Below are 15,070 nucleotides of genomic sequence, written 5' to 3'. Positions count from 1 at the left end.
GAGTTTATATATTTTGTTTTTTTTCTCAAAGAACCAGCTCTTGATTACATTAATTTTTTTCTATTGTTTTATTCTTCTCAATTTTATTTATTTCTTCCCTGATCTTTATTATGTCTGTCCTTCTACTGACTTTGGTCCTAATTTGTTCTTCTTTTTCTAGTTTCAATAATTGTGAATTTAGAGTATTCATTTGGGATTGTTCTTCCTTCTTTAAATATACCTGGATTCCTATATACTTTCCTCTTAGAACTGTCTTCACTCCTTTCCACAGAAGTTGGGGCATTATGCTGTTTTTTCCATTTGTCTCCACATATTGCTGGTTCTCTGTGTTAATTTGGTCATTGATCCATTGATTATTTAGGAGCATATTGTAAGCCTCCATGTGTTTCTGGGCCTTTTTGCTCTCTTTGTAAAATTTATTTCTAGTTTTATACCTTTGTGATCTAAGAAGTTGGTTGGTATAATTTCAGTCTTTTTGAATTTACTAAGGCTCTTTTTGTGACCTAGTGTGTGGTCTATTCTGGAAAATGTTCTGTGTACACTTGAGAAGAATGTGTATCCTGCTGCTTTTGGGTGGAATCTTCTACAGATGTCTGTTAGGTCCATCTGTTCTAAATATGTTGTTCAGTACCTCTGTGTCCTTACTTATTTTCTGTTTGGTTGATCTGTCCTTTGGAGTGAGTGGTGTGTTGAAGTTTCCTAAAATGCATATGTATTCTATTTCCTCCTTTAATTCTGTTAGTATTTGTTTCACATATGTTGGTGCTCCTGTGTTGGGTGCGTATATATTTATAATGGTTATATCCTCTTGTTGGACTGACCCCTTTATCACTATGTGATGTCCTTCTCTTCTCTTGTTACTTTCTTTGTTTTAAAGTCTCTTTTATCTGATACAAGTACTGCGACACCTGCTCTTTTCTCCCTATTGTTTGCATGAAAAATCTTTTTCCATCCCTTTACTTTTAGTCTGTGTATGTCTTTGGGTTTGAAGTGAGTCTCTTATAGGCAGCATATAGATGGGTCCTACTTTTTTTTATCCATTCTGTAACTCTCTGTCTTTTGATTGGTGCATTCAGTCCATTTAAATTTAGGATCATTATCAATAGATATGTACTTATTGCCATTGCAGACTTTGGGTTCGTGGTTACCAAAGGTTCAAGGGAAGCTTCTTTACTATCTAACCATCTAATTTAAGTCACTTATTAGCTATTATAAACACAGTTCCTTCTTATTCCTCCTCCTCCACTCTTAATATGTTAGGTCTTTTATTCTGTACTCTTTGTGTTTCCCTTGACTGACTTTGTGGGTAGATGATTTTATTTTGCAATTAGTTAATATTTAGTTGGTCTACTTCCTTTGCTGTGGTTTTATTTTCTCTCATGAAAGCTATTTAGCCTTAGGACCAGTTCCATCTAGAGCAGTAACTTTAAAATACACTGTATAGATAGTTTGTGGGAGTTAAATTCCATCAACTTTGGCTTATCTGGGAATTGTTTAATCCCTCCTTCAGATTTAAATGACAGTCTTGCTGGATAGAGTATTCTTGGTTTGAGGCCTTTCTGTTTCATTGCATAAGATACTTTCTTATAAATTATTGGCAAACAGAGTGGAGAACAATAGGCAGGCTGATTGTATTCAAAGTGAAACAGAATACTAAAAACTATTTGAATTGAAGATCTACTTTCAGCAATTGTGGAGTGGCTCTGACAATCCTGTCAGAAATAACAAGTATAAACTGTGGAAAAAATATTTACAAACTACCTGAAGGTGCTGGAGAGTGACCAAATCAGAAAGAAATTAGAATGCTGTTGATATTTTGAAAAAGGGAGCACCAATAAATGAGGTCCCCTTTTGTACAATTCTTCATCTTGTGGAGATACACACCATTCAGTGCCAACTGGGGTGGTTGAAACACAGATAGAGAATCCACAGTGTTGCTAGCAGCAGAAATAGAGGACAATGTTTTTAAGCTGACCACAGCAGTTGGAAGAAAAAAGGAGAAATAATAAAAGGAGAGAAACAGAGAGGGGAAGTCCCATGTTCCAGATATAAACTGCCCAAATTTCTGGTTGACCCCCTACACTTTGCATGTGAGGGCCAGTCTTTAAGGATCCCAGTCATGCCAAAAGAACTGAACAGATTTCATTGCCGTGCATCAAAAGGAAGCAGGGTTGGATATTGGATTCAGCCAAGTTAACTGCCTGCTAAAAACCAAAGAAGCAAATAAAAAAAAAATCAATAGTCTTCCAAGAAATATATTAGAATCAATTGTCTCTGTAATATCCAATGTCCAAGTGTTCAGGATATAATTTAAAATTATAGTGCATGCAAAAAAACAGGAAAACATGGCCAATACTCAACAGAAAAGGCAAAAAAAGATAGCAAACATTAAATGTTTCACTTGTTGTAATAGCAGGTAAAATTTTTAAATCCATTATTATAACTATGCTTAAGAATAAAAGGAAATACCCTTGCCATGAATGAATGAATAGGAAATCTCAGCAGATAAATCAAAGCTATTAAAAAGAACAAAATAGAAACTCAAGAATTAAAAATGACAATTACTAAACTATAAAAATTAGTCAGAATGTATGGGCAGATCAGAGATGGCAAAGGCAAGGGTCAGTGGTTCTGACAATAGAGCAATAGTAATGATCTACAGAACAGAGAAAAAAATTAGAGGACAATTAAGAAAGTCTCATGGAAATGTGACATAGTATCAAGAGATCTATCCTACATGTCTCCAAAGAAAAGAGAAAGGACTGACATAGGAAAATTATCTGAAGAATTGATGCTAAAGTATCCCCAAATTTGTTTTAAAAAATTACAAGTTGAAGAAGCTCAGCAAACCAAAGAAAGACATACCTGTGAGAGTTTCCAGTTCCATGTGTAAAGAGCTGGGAAGTCTCCACTCTGTCTAACAATAAAAAGCTCAAGGGACTGAAAATCAATAACTCTCCTTGGATTCTTGAGAGGGGAGGACACAGGGCGAATCACTGCCCTAAGATTAGAAAGACAGGCAGAGAGAGGTGAGTTACCAATGCAGAAGCTCATGACAAAAGGTCTAGAAAGCAGTGCCTGGGTTGGAAAACCTGAACTGTAATTGATTAATTACAGGAGGCCTAGTGTGGCAACTCTGAGAGCTAAAAATTCCAGGGGGACCCAGTTAAAGGACGACCCCACAGCATTGTGAGATTTATCCGCAGGAGCTTAACCGGGTTCCAACAGTAAATATCAGAGAATTAATCCCCTCCTGCTTCCAGCGGGGTGGGGGTGGGGGGCGGAAGGAATAGAAACCATTTAGAAGTATATCAAAGCACTCTGTTCTAAACGAGGCCAGCCCTCAGGTGAAAGGAGTTAACAAAAGCCTAATTCCTGGTTACTACCCGAGCTTAACTGACTTGGAAAAGGGAAATGTCCAGTCAACTCTAGCCTTCCAGCTGGGAGGAGGGAAATGCCCAGATTCAGCCCGTTCTTACCCCATCCCACCTATGGAGGAAAGAAAAACAAAAAACTCGAAAAATTCTGCTGAGACGAATAGGCTTTCCAAAAGACTGATATCTGAATTGTAGGATTGAAGGATGCTTTCTATTTTTTCCCACATCTTTCTATCACATTATTAAGTGCCCCCTTATAGCAGTTACTTTCACATAGTATATCAGGTCCTGCCATCAAGAAAAAATTAAAAGGCATCCAGAAAGGCAAAAAATACAATTTGAATAGACAGAGCAAGCATCAGAAACCAACATGGGAGGGATTTTGGAATTATAAGGCTGGCAATAAAAAGCAATGGTAATTAACATACTAAGGGCTCTAATGGATAAAGTAGACAGCATGCAAGAACAGATGGGCAATGTGAGCAGAAATAGAAATCCTTAAAAAGGACCAAAAAAAAGAAAAAAAGTCAGAGATCAAAGAAACACTATACTAGAAACAAAGAATGCTTTTGATGGGCATTATTAGTAGAATGGTCATGTCTGAGGAAAAAAATCCCTGAGCTAAAAGATAAACAGAATCCTTGAAAACCAAAAAGCAAAGAGAACAAAGACTGAAAAACAGAACTAAATACCCAAGGACTGTGGGATAACCACAAAAGGTGGGATAATGACACAATTGGAATATCAGATAGAGAAGAGAGAAACAGGAAATATTTGAAACAGTAATAACTGAGAACTTCTCAAAACTAGTGTCAGACACCAAACTCCAAGGTGTATAAATACATGTCAAAAGTACCAGGAGTACAAACAGGAGCAGTCAGTTATACAACATACCCTAGACTTCTATGGGCAGGAAAAGTATCTTTTATGAATAAAAGCAAAGACATTTTCAGACAAATGTACTTGTTTTTCCTAGTTGTAATATGTTTAGAAAGTAAATTTGTCTTTAACATTGAGAAATAAGATTCCATTTTATAGTATAGACTAGCAGAAATAAACATAAAGAAGAGGAAAAAGAAAGAGTAGTTGATAAGACAGTATTATTTAGATATTCAGACAAACTTTCTTACCTCAATTGATACCAGTTACTTAAAGAAGACTCACAAACTTTTGAATATCAGGTTTTCTCATTCTAGAAACAGACATAATGTACTGTATACTCCCCATGGGCTTTCTGATATTCAGATAAGTAGTATATAACTACATGTACCAGGTAAAAGAGCAAAACTTTGGTGATCCTTTTTATATATTCCTGTAGTATCAACTTTGTGCACACACATGTAAATATTTTACTTAAACATTTAAAGTTGATTAATGTGTTTGATTCATTTTAGCTAGTACTTCAGTGACCTATCTTTTAGATTTTCTTTATAAAAAAGAATATAAATAGATGCAAAGATATCTGTACACAGATCCTAAAATCTGGAGTGGTAAAACAGAAAACCAAAATGTTTTAAAACAAACATCTTGAAGTCCTAGACATAGCTAGAGGGGGTCCATGGACCCTTTGACATTGTTCACAGAAATATTTTATGTCTGCATCAGATCTTTCACAGAGATAACAAAATTCTCAATGGCATTTTAGACACAATTTGTTTAAAACCTTAACAAAATAGATTGTTTCAATTACTACCAATTACAAAAGTACTTTGAAAATTGTAAAGCACTATAGCAAGAAAAGTATCAATGACACAGTGTCTTACATCATAGTGTTCCACCACCATATACATAAAGTGGATAAATATCTGTCAGGTGAATTGATTATATTTGGGGAACAAGTATGACTCCTTAAGTATTTTCCCCATGATCTATTGTATCTGATACTTGAAATATTTTAGACAGAGCTTAAAATTGTACTGTAATATAAATTCCAGCTTTTATCTATATGATACACAGGCCTCTGTTAACTAAAGTTGGATTTAATTAACTCAATTATTAATGGCTTTCTGTCACATTCTAATAGCACAGTCATCTTCTCTATTGAATAAATTACTCTAAATGTATAAACAAGCCAACCTGAGTGGGGCAAGAATCAGAAATGAAGTTCATAGGGCCTTGAACTTCCCTGCTCTATTCCCTCACCTTCCTCTTCTACCAATCTACAGAATGAAACCAAGTTCCACCTCCGTTGCCATCTGGCTCCCTTACCGTACTCAAGGTTCTTTGGTTGACCACTCTCAGAGACCCTGTCCTGACTTTCTCTTCATCCTTATTTCTAATGCCCATGGCCAGCCCCTCTTTTTTCAATGGAAGTGAAAACTGGAGTCAGAAAAGGGCCAATAACAAGAATCTTGGCCAAATGGTAAAAAATTATGCTGCGTTCATAAAAAGTGGCATACTTTACTGTCATTAAAGTTAGGTAATAGGTTAATAAAAATTCACACTGAAAGATGATTTTTAAAAAGTTGAAAAAATCAAGTTAAGAGTATGATTTCATTTTTATGAAGAAAATGCCTTATGAGTGTATAGGTAAAAAGTTTAGAAAATTATATAATACTTTCAACTGATTATCTCTAAGCATTAGGATTATGGACTCATTTTTCCTTTAAAAAGATCATTTTTTGTTTCCTAGTTTTAATGAACAGTTATTAATGTACTTTTTTTATTTTATAAGAGACTTAAATAAGACAAAGTCATTGTTCTCAAATCTTGTTTCTTGTTTTTAAAACAAAATCATGTCTATAAAGCCAGAAGTAAGATTGAGAAGATTTATTAGAGATTTCATGGTTCAGAGGAGCAAGGTAACTCACGGCAAATTCCATGTAATCAGCTGGTAAGTAGCACTTATCCTGAATAGGTCTTAGGGAATTACATAATTACCAATCAAGTAAATTTCTCTATACTCAAATTGCCAAGATTAATTTGTTCTAATTCATACACTAAGTAAACGTCAACAACTCCTAAAGCCGAACTCTACTGCCAGTAGTTCTTTATCTGATATTATGTAGGAGCACGGCCAGCCTTCAAAAACAGGAAATGGCTCCCTAGAAATGACTGCTAACAAGATTCCACACTGCGAGACAGACTTGAGGGTTACTCATTTATGGCCTCAGCTACCCAATGAATACATGAAGATAAGAGCAACAGGGTAAGAAAAGAATATTCTTTCTCCATTAATACTCTTAATAGATAGTCATGAACAGAATCTTGGTAGAAATGAACATTAAAGGTATTTATGGCATGGGCTCAGAAAGAAATGAGGAAAAATATCATTGGAGGACAAGTAATCCTTTTTAGTTAGTCACAGATGATGTGGCTGAATTATCTTACAGTTATGTAGAAAGCAGAACTTATAAGTAATAAACATGGATGTTTACCTGAGAATTTCAAGGAAAGGGTTGAGGACATGACCAGGTTTTTGTTCTATTAGTAAAATATGGGAATAACAAGATTAATTGAAAAATGAAATGTTAAGCAAAAAGGAACCAACATTTGATAATTTAGAAAATGCTTAGTTTGTCCAAATTACAAAGACACTAAAATTAAATTTGCTGTTAGGAAAGTGTGCTCTGGAAATAGGCCATGTTTTTATTGAATATCAGCAAGCATTTATTGAAGAGAATAGGTGTATGACTCAGATCCACTCAACCATCTCAACAGAAGCCAGGAACAGAGATGGAATAACCCAAGAAAGAGTTACAGAGAATAGAGATGGGATATTTCAGGAAAGATATGTGCAGGACCCTTTTGTCTAACGATGTGAATCTGCATGGCATACAAGGGAGACCCATTAGGTTTCAGAGCATGTTGTATCAGTACAAAGTTTGAACTGAAAGGGACAGAGATGAGACAAAATGAAAGAGAGGTTTTCAGACTTCTAAAATTTTGCAGCAGGAACGGGCTGATACTGTTTACTCAGGCACAAACATATATTAACCTTCAAGAAACAAGAAGAACGATGCAGAAAAACAGAGGTCTACAGGGACATGGGCTCCACAGCAGAGCCGTGGACCCAGCAGGCAGACCTCTGAGCCACAGGGCACTGTTCCCAGGCCTTGAAATCTCAGACAGTTTGGTTTCTGGGTTTTGAAGCTGGTTGGGACTAGTAACTCCTTGTTCCTTCTCTTTTTTCCCTTTTGTAATAGGAATGTTTATAACTGTTATCATATCCCTAGTCCGTCCTTGTATCTGAGAAGTAGATAGCTTGTTTTCCAATTTCACAGGTCCACAAACTGGGACAAATTTTGCTCCAGGATGAATTATACCCAGTATCTTATCCATACCTGATTTAGTTGATTTAGATGATATTTGGGACTTTTGAGCTGATGATGTTTACATGAGACTTTTGACTTTAGAATTAATGCTGTAATATGTTGAAACTTTGGGGACTGTGTAACAGGGTGAATGTACTTTGTGTGAGGGGAAGATGTAAATTTGTGAGGACTAGAGGATGAACTGTAGTGGACTGAATGGTGGTCCCAAGAACATATGTTCACATCATTATCCTCAGAACCTCTGAATGTTACCTTTTATTGGAAAAAAGGGTCTTGTAGATGGAATTAAATTAAAGATCTTGAGATAAAGAGATCATCTGCACCATCTGAGTATGCCCTAAATCAAATAAGTATCCATAGAAATGGTATTTGTGGTAATTTATTATAACTGTGCTAGAAAACTCCACATATCTCACCTCCACACCTCACTTATGTATCCCAACTCCTCAACCTAAGTGGGGCAAGAATCAGAAATGAAGTTTATAGGGCCTTGAACTTCCCTGCTGTATTCCCTCACTTTCATCTTACTATAGACTTTGGGAACTCGGGGAGAGGAAGCCTCATTTTTTTGGTTATTGTAGAGCTTCTATCATGCTGAGTGCCGGAGTTGGGGTGGGAGAAGCAGATCATACTTTTGGTAGCTACACATAGCAGACACAAGTGACATATACTCATTATTCTCACTGACTTTTTGCAGATTCTCTTGAATAATGTTTCTTTATCTGCTAAACGCCCCTAGCACAATTCCCAGATAACCTACATAGGGTTCCTTCATAACTATAGTCAGTTAAGGTAGTTTTGTTGTGATGCAGGTGTGCGGCGCTCCTCAGACAGGCATTCCAGAAGTGATCTCCACAAACGTGGTGTTCATCCCTGCCTAACTCAGGTTGAAACAATACAAATAACTAAAACATATTTCAGTTAAAATAATCATATACTTTATAAGTATATGGTCTTATTTACTCACATGCTTTTGAAAAAACTAAAATATGTAATTCTACTTCACAGACTCATCTGGTGAAAACATATAAATACAACTTGCTGAAAATCAAGTAATCTTCAGCAACCTTATCAAGTTTTTTTTTTTTTTAATTCCCAATGGTGTATTCAAATAGTGTGATCTTCTTACTCTCACAATCTTCTAAGCAAAGGCCCTCATATTCTTTGGGTATAGGTAAAACTGCTTTTTTCAAAAAGAAAATAATTTTAGCTCTGCCTTTTTATAGTTTTTGTAAGCATATTGTATAATATTCCATCAGGGCTAAAATATGTCAGGCTTTAAATTTTTCATAACTCCAACCAAAAAGATAAAAAATCTACATCACCATCTGCTTGGTTTTAATCTAAATAATGCACATCTCTTTTCAATCAACCACCAGAATTCTTTCACTTTAGGTACTCTTAGGAATGTTAATATTTTATTATCTTTTTCCAAGTCCTATACAGAGCACTATAGCAATGATTGATATTACAGAGAACTCTGCTAGAAACTATTTATCTAGTCAATTCATTCCTAAATCAATTCATATCTTAAAAAGTTACAAGCATAAAATATATACCATTTATAAAAATGTTAGACATAATCTCTCCACTTTACTAATGTCAATGATAAGAAAAAACACTTAATGAATATCTTTACATTTTTGGTATATTACGCATTCAAATAAATTATATCATGCAATGTCTCTTTTTCACTGCTATAACAACTACATCTTTATGTAATAGTAACTTGTAGATTCCCAGAAACTATGTGGCTGATGAGCCTTTTAATCACTCTCCTTAAATATTTAATTACATCATGGAGCCACTAAGATTTATTAATAGTCAAAAATCATTTTGAATTTGAAGAGTGCCAAAACAGTCTAGTCATTGTTAATTTATATGGAGAACTGCAAGACATTATGAAAGAAAATTGAACACTTTCCAAAGACCAGGTGCATTTAAAAATGTTAATACACATGTGCTGATAAGGTCTACTTCATTCTAATCTAAAAAAATTATGTTTTCTCCACTAGTAAAATGATTTATTACTTTAAAAAATTAAATTAGAATAACTAGCAAGTATTTATTTTTTCAATACAACACTCAGTGTACAAAGTTTGGTCATTCTTATGTTTTGGAGGTTTACATGACGGAATAGTTGTGTCCTCCAAATCTCTACCAGTATATTACATATTTATTGTGAAAGGTATGATGGAAACTACAAATACATTTTTATTAAATTATTTGGGTTTTCAAGAGAAGCATAAAACCTAAAGCATTCTAATTGTAAATAATAACAGCAATTCCAAGACCAATCGAGGAGAGTTTGGAATTAATGGAGCTATGACATTTCAACTATCTTAAATAACTTACTGGTCTTCTTCTGAATTTTTGAAGAACTTTATTCCCAGATAGTTTTCCTGAATTAACAATCTGAAAATTTGTCTCTTATTTATTTGGTTTCTGATGTTAAATGGAAAAATTCCTGAGAGGTGGAAAAGTGTAAATCTCATGTCTCATTTGCATTGCCCTGTGAAATTTAGCTGATATACAAGGATTATCTGAGGTGAAATGACAACTTTAGGCTGCTTGTGTTTTCTAAAGATTCCTAATATGCTAAAAAGCATGAAGACATAGAAAATGGTTACATTTATGATTTTTTTAAAATGTGTATAAGCAAGAAATTAATCCTTTTAGAACACATACACCCATAAACACAATGATCTTATGCATACATCATTGGAAAAGATAGTCAATAATCTGAATTTGAGGTCCTTGTGAAGATGAGACCAAAAACAAATGATTTTCCAGATCTACCTGTGAGAGATCCTCCTGGACTGAGTAGGTCGGTATGGGATTTTAAGATTTCTGGACCACAAAGGCAAATACACATAATGATGTAAAAATCTGAAGGTGGATATAGGAAAATAAATGTTTACCTGTTTTACAAATTTGATCATTGGCAAGAAAAGAATTTTGATATCAATGTGCATCTCATTTCTAATTTTCATGACCGAAACATAAAAAGACTCACTTGCTAAAGTTCATATACTTACTTTTATCTTGCTGCTTGTTTTTCTATGATAAGATACTGTCATAACTTTATAGGACATTACATGCATATAAGTAATGAAGAATAAAGATTTAAAGATTTAAGATATAAACTCATTGCAATATCATATTAGTTTAAATTTACTTTATGAATATTATTGGAGGTCAGAAATATCTAAAATAATCAGGAACAAAAAAGAATGGCAAAGCACATGTGTAGAATAATCTAAATTGAATAATTAACTGCTGACTTCATTTATTAGATGCATAAGTTTTCTGTCTGGCCATCTCAAAAGGTTTCCAAATCAAGTGAATTTTGTTAGAGTTCTTAACCATACTGATATGTTTGTAATGATAATACATTCATAAAGACATGTATACTTACATATGTACAGATATATTTTTGTGCATATGTGCACATGCATAAAACAATTATAAAGAAAATAACTACCAATTAACTTTTACATATAGTTCGTGCTTTCAAATAATGCTTTTGTGATAATTTTTCACAAAAATTTTGTCACAATATATGCATATGTGGGCTTAATTCAAGAGAATTGAGTTGCCATTTTATATACTGGCCAGTTAAATATTCAAATAAGTTTTGCAATTTGATAAAATAATATTTTAAGCAAGTTTGTCTCTATATGCTAAAGTTGAAAGTTTTTCATAATTAATATTACTTCTCTGTGTAATAAATTTTGACAGTATTTTATAATGAAAACACAGGAAGAAAAAAATAAGTTAATGAATTGTGCATGCTATTTATTTTGATGTAATTTCTTTTATGAGAATATTGATTTATTCTGTTTATCAAAAAGAATAAAGCAACAACAAAAGTAACACTAACATTGAATCAAAAATTTTAGATAAAATTCATTCTTGGGTTCTAGAATCCAACTTTGAACTAAATCTCCAGTTGAATGATAAAGAGCTTTAAGCTCATGACTAATGACTGAGAATGTGCTAGAAAAGCCAATATATAAAAATCCAAGTGTATGCATAAGTGCATCATACATGATCAGTATTATATCTGTTTTGATTCATGTATATGTGTGTATTTCCTTTCTGTATTATTAAATAACCAAAGTTCAACATCATTTTTTCTTTTCCTAATCAAAAATTCTCAAACATATGCTTTTTAAAATCTTGTATTATACCTAAACACTAATAAACTAATACCAAAAAAAATCTGGATATTAACAATAATTTGGTCAAATGTGAGTCAGTATTATAATTATTACTTTTTGTAATAATTTTTTATTGAAATACAGTTGATATACAATATTATATTGGTTTCAGATAAACAACTTAGTGATTCATCAATTATATACATTAATAATTGTTCACTATGGTAAGTGTAGCTAGTATCTGTCACCATACAAAGATTTTATGATATTATGAGCTATATTTCCTATGCTACCCTTCCATGCTTATGACTATTTTATAATTTGATATTGTACTTCTTGATCTCCTTCACCTGTTTCACCCATTCTCACCCTTATGGTAACCAACAGTCCATTCTCTATGCTTATGAGTCTATTTCTATTTTGTCATTTCCTTTGTTTTCCAGGTTCCACATACAAGTGAAAACATATGGTATTCATCTTTCTCTGACTGATTTGTTACTCTTAGCATAATACCCTCTAGGCCTTTCCATCCATGTTGTCACAAATGTCTTTCATCTCCTTGGTTAGATTATTCTGAGGTATTTTATTTTTTTGATGAAATAATAAATGGGATTGTTTACTTTATTTCTTTTGCTGCTAGTTCACTATTTGTATATGGAAATGAAACAGATGTCTGTATATTGACTGTGTATCCTATGACTTTTCTGAATTCATTTACTAATTATAAGAGTTTATGGTGGAATCTTTAGGATTTTCTATGTATAGTATTATGTCATCTGAAAAAAATGACAATTTTACTTCTTCCTGGCCAGTTAGGATGCTATTTATTCTTTTGCTTGCCTGATTGCTATGGCTAGGACTTCCAGTACTATGTTGCATAAAAGTAGTGAAAGTGGGGATCCTTGTCTTGTTCCTGATCTTAGAGGAAAGGCTTTCAGCTTTTCACCATTAAATATGATGTTAGCTGTGTGTTTGTCACATTATGTTGAGATACACGCCCTCTATAGCCACTTTATTGGGAGTTTTTATCATGAATGGATATTGAACTTGATCAAATGCTTTTTCAGCACATATTGAGATGATTGTGTGTTTTTTAACCTTACCTTTGTTAACATGTATCACATTGGTTGATTTACAGATATTGAACCATCCTAGTATTCCTGGGATAAATCATATTTGATCATGGTGAATGATCTGTTTAATGTATTTTTGATATCAGTTTAATATTTTGTTAAGGATTTTTGCATCTATGTTCAGCAGGGATAGTGGTCTGTAATTTTCTTTTTTTGTAGTATCCTTGTCTGGTTTTGATATCAAGGTGGTGCTGACCTTATATAATGAATTTGGAATCTTTTCTTCCTCTTCAATTTTTTGGGATAATTTGAGTAAGGAAGATATTAACTTTTCTTTAAGTGTTTGGTAAAATTCATCTGTGAAGTCACTGATTCTGGAATTTTGTTTGTTGGAGTTTTTTTATTATAAATTCAATTTCATTACTACTAATTGGTCTTCAAATTTTCAAACTTTTTCTGGTTCAGTCTTGGAAGATTGCATGTTTCTAGAAATGTATCCATTTCTTCTAAGTTGTCTCATTTGTTTGGTATATAATTTTTCATATACTCTCTTATAATTGTATTTCTGTGGTGTTGGTTGGAACTTTCCTGTTTCATTTCTGATTTTATTTGAGTTCTCTCTTTTTCTTGATGAGTCTAACTAAAGGTTTATTGATTTGGTTTATCTTTTCAAAGAATTATCTCTCAATTTCATTGATCTTTTGTATTTTTTTATTCTATTTCTTTATTAAACTTGTTGTTTCTTTTCTTTTACTAGCTTTAGGCTTTGTTCTTTTATAGTTCCTTTAGGTGTCAGGTTAGATTGTTTATTTGAGATGTTTCTTGCTTCTTGAGGTTGGCCTGTACTGCTATAAATTTTCCTCTTAGGACTGCTTTTCCTGCATCCCAAAGATTTTGAACCATTGTATTTCTATATTCATTATTTCCAAGTACTTTTTGATTTCTTATTTGATTTCATTGATGACCCACTGGTTGTTTAGTAACATGATGTTAACCTTCACAAGTTAGTGCTTTTTCCACTTTTTCTTGTAATTGATATCCAGGTTCATACTGTTGTGGTTAGAAAAGATTCTTGATATAATTTCAATATTTTAAAATTTATTGAGGCTTGCTTTGTGGCCTAACATGATCTATTATAGAGAATGTTGCATGTGCACTTGAAAATAATGTGTATTCTACTGCTTTTGGATGAAATATTCTGTATATTTCTGTTCATTCCATTTAGTCTACTGTGTCATTCATATCCACTGGATTATCTACCCATTGATATCAGTGGAATATTAAATTTCCCTACTATTATTGTATCACTGGCAATATCTCTCTTTACATCTGTTAATGTTTGCTTTATATATTTAGGTGTTCTGCTGTTGGTTGCATAGATATTTATAACTGTTATATCTTCTTGCTAGATTGTGCCCATATCATTATATAATGTTTTTGTGTCTTATTACAATGTCTGTTTTAAAGTCTATTTTGTCTGACATCAGTATTGCTACTCCAGCTTTTTTCATTAGCATTTGTATGGAACATTTTTTTCCATTCCTTCAGTTTCAGTCTGTGTATGTCATTAGGTCTAAAAGTGAGACTCTTGCAGGCAGTAAATAGATGGGTTTTCCTTTTTTATCCATTCAGTCACCCTGTGTCTTTTGATTGGAGCATTTAGTCCATTTAGATTTAAAGTAATTATTGATAGGTATGTACTTATCATCATTTTGTTAGTTTCCTGGTTGTTTTTGTTGTTCTTTTCTGACCCTTTCTATCTCTCTTTGTCTCCCCTTGTGCATTATGGCTTCCTTTAGTGTTAAGTATGGATTCTCTTTTCTCTGTTTTTGCATATCCATTATAGGGTTTTGGCTTGTGGTTAACATGGGATTCTTATAGGACATCTCACATATATAGCAGTCTATGATAGGTTGATAGTCACAAGTTCAAATACATTCTAACAACACTACATTTATTACTTTCTTTCCTTTACATTTTATGTATATGATGCCCTCTTTCATACTTTTTAACTTAGTGATTCCCTTAACTAATTTTTGATGTAATTGATTATGATACTTTTGTCTTTTTGACCTTCATACTAGCTTTTAAGTAACTGATCAACTACCTTTGTTATATGTCTGCTTTTACCAGTGAAATTTTTGCTTTCATATTTTTCTTGCTTCTAGTTAGGGTCTTTTTCT

Source organism: Manis pentadactyla, chromosome 6, assembly GCF_030020395.1.
Source record: "Manis pentadactyla isolate mManPen7 chromosome 6, mManPen7.hap1, whole genome shotgun sequence".
In the NCBI taxonomy this organism is placed as follows: domain Eukaryota; kingdom Metazoa; phylum Chordata; class Mammalia; order Pholidota; family Manidae; genus Manis; species Manis pentadactyla.
This window is presented reverse-complemented; position numbering follows the sequence as displayed.